General features: G+C 39.8%; 1 long non-coding RNA gene across 1 annotated transcript; it reads right to left on the bottom strand.

Annotated features, from left to right (window-relative positions):
• Window positions 1-1828: 1828 nt before the first annotated feature.
• On the bottom strand, window positions 1829-2905 carry LOC117838435 (uncharacterized). The gene is made up of 2 exons (XR_004636625.2): window positions 2265-2905; window positions 1829-2180 (listed from the first exon to the last, which is right to left on the bottom strand). It is a non-coding gene; the product is annotated as an uncharacterized lncRNA (long non-coding RNA).
• Window positions 2906-3214: the final 309 nt, after the last annotated feature.

Genomic DNA, 3214 nt, shown 5'->3' with positions numbered 1-3214 from the left:
TAATACAACCTTCAAATAAGAATTTATAGAATTTCACACAAATGGAACACTTATCAGAAGTTCAGAACTGATACTTTGATTATATAATTCCCATGGCACTCATGATAATAAAAACTGAAAGAATATATTCAAGCAAATGGATAGCACAAACAAATTGTAGGTCAAAACTTTTATTATTTCAGAATACCCACAAAAGTTCAAGCAAAAAAGAACAACCTAATATGCTTAATCATACAGTCATGAAATTCACAAAATAGACACAAATAACAGTAAAGCGACTTGTGGTAGGATTAAAATAACCACGGAATCAACACTAAATATATGCAACTATATAAGATATAAGTATTTAAAAAGACCAAACAAATCATATACGAATGCATATCTTTAAGACAATGGTAGGAGTTTGCAAAGTGAATTGTGACAAAAAATAGATTTTTCTGAAATATACAAATAGAAGAAATGGTATTAGGCATTTATCGAAGGTAAACAATCACTATAGCCACCTTGTAATCTGAAAATTAAGAGAATGGTCTGAAAGTTCTCCACAGATATTCAAATAAAAAAATAATGAACATATTACATGACAAGATTATGTACACTAGCATGATAGGTACACTACACAAATTAAAAACGAAATTGGCAAACCGAGAACCTGATAAGTCAACTTGAAGGACGCAAAAGCTGCTGCTACTACTGTCGACTTGCAAATAAAAGAACGATGATAAGAGCTGCAGCAGCTGTCGGCTTGCTGTTGAAACTGAATGGAAGAGATCAAAAATAAATCACGGCCGCAACATAGGCTAAACATTCTCTACAGCAGGTAGGCATGGATCAAACATTCAGCACATAGAAAGAGCTGAGTCAAATGCTGACAGATGACATAATGAACACAAAAAAATCAGAAAAATGGAAGACTAATTGACAACAAATCAAAATTGACATAGCTAAATGGAAGATAATAAACAAAAAATTAGGGGTTCCATTTTGGTTGCAAACAAATCAAGAATAATGATGAATGGTTCATTTAGCATATCGAGGACGGTGGAAGCACACAGTTACTGACCCCCCCCCCCCCACCCCACCCCACCTCCAACTCGACCAAATAGAGGAGGGTTTGCATAATCAACACAGAACTGCGCTCAAAACAAATATCACCATGCATCCACACCACAGTTCACATTTAAATCAGACCGTGGAAGGACACACATATTGAATGTTTGTTCATTCAACAGCTTAACTCAATTCATTGATGAGAGTAGGAAGGACACGCCAATCGCCAAATAAAGCAACAAAGCACCAAAAGGTAGAGAGACAAACATAGGATTAGTTGAAGAGATGCAAGACTTGCTTGTATGATTGACATGCCAAAAAACACATGGCAAACTTTTCATATTGTTAACTGGAATGGAATGAACAGACATGCAATTAGATTAAAAAAGAGCATATAGTTTAGGATAAAATGTTCACTGCAACCTCATACATTGAACAGGCCCGGCATGCATCTTGGGAGAAACAACATTTACTTAATGCCAAAGATTAAGAGTTCTAGCTAGCTCAGGATTTATCAATAGTAGTAGAGCAAATTGATAGGCTCGCATGGTTTATCCTTAAAGAAGTTTAGTTGGAATTGTAAAAAAACAGGGCATGCAAATTTAGATTAAAAAAACGAGGCATCATCCATTTTAGGATTTTCGTTTCAGCAAGATACAAACAGAACTACAGAGACTAAGCAACCATGCGACCACCACCTAAATGCAACTGAACAAGATATGGCATGCATTTCGAGGGGGAAAAATCATCTCAAGCAAGTAGATCAAGAGAGCTAGGCTACATAACAACTGTGAAGTAGTACTTATATTATTAAGCAGACACAAAAATTCGTGCAACATAAACGCAATGCACCAAGCAAGAGGCTCCTGCAGGAAACAACACATCCAAGAGCACGAGAAGGACGCGGCGACTACAAACTGGGCAGAAAGATAGCAGCAGAAGTGTGTGGGCGCATAGCCATTGCCTCCTTGCTCCAAGGTTCCCTGGCCGCCCCGGACAGATCGAATACGTCGTGAAGTGAAATCGACATCTGATGTACCTAGATACAAATCAAGCGTCACTGCCCGCCGCTACAGTCGCCGTCCTCGCCGGATTCCATAGCCGGACTAACCCCAAATCGCAAGAACGAACTGCAGACAACAAAATAAAGAAGAAAAGATCAAAACAAACCAAAAAATCCTGGGAAAATCGTACAAATCAACTGTCAATTTAACCTCTCATTGGACAGAGACGGGGAGAGGAGCGGCGCCCACGGCCGGTGGGGTACACAAATGTCGCGGCCGGAGGGGAACACGAAAGCGCAAGCGCCATTGACCGGCGAGAAACTCGAACATGCCTGTGCTGATTGGGGACTGAACTGGATATTTTGTGAGACATAAATAAAAAGGAGAAAAACGGGGAGAGAAAATGAAGAAATGACGTGCAATTCGAAAGGAAAGATTAACGGGGTGATGAAATGACCAGAAGCGGAAACGGCGTGCCATCCGAAAAATTCGTTCGTCTCACGGGTGCCAGAGTGCGGATTGAGACCCCTAAACGGCTTAACGCACCCGCCGGGAGGGAGATGAAACCAGGCTGTGACTGCACGGATCTTAAAGAACATCCAATGCACCAAAATTTGACAGATTTTGTTGAAAATATGTTGACAGATAAATAGCAAAACTCCTTGGTTAATTGGGCTCCATTGGACCTAAGCAACTTCAGCAATAACCTTCCAAATGCTAAATGAGGATTGCCTCTGTTTTCTAAGGACCTTACTTTTTTTTAAGTACTTCCAACTCCAGCAATAATCTCCAATTCTAAGCCCCTAATTTTCTATGATAAGTGGTATTTTCCTATGATAAGTGGGACACGCTAGGAGTATCTTGTACTTTTTCATTTTTCTTTCTTTGATTTAATTTCCCCAAGTATCAGTTGTCATCCACTCCCTCCATCCCAAATTGTAGGTGGTTTTGACTTTTCTAGATTCATATGTTTTTTTTCTGGAATACGCAGGAGAGCTGCGTATCATTGCATTAAGAAAGGAGATAAGAGGCTTATATAGCCATACAACACCACACACACCAACACTACAAACATCATAGGTGCTAGGTTACATAAGCGTCCGCTAAAAATTTAAAGGTCGACCACCCCTCACCAACGGACACTGCTAACCCCCAGGTCG

This window comes from Setaria viridis, chromosome 9 (genome assembly GCF_005286985.2).
Source record: "Setaria viridis chromosome 9, Setaria_viridis_v4.0, whole genome shotgun sequence".
NCBI classification, from domain to species: Eukaryota; Viridiplantae; Streptophyta; class Magnoliopsida; order Poales; family Poaceae; genus Setaria; species Setaria viridis.
This window is presented reverse-complemented; position numbering and strand designations above follow the sequence as displayed.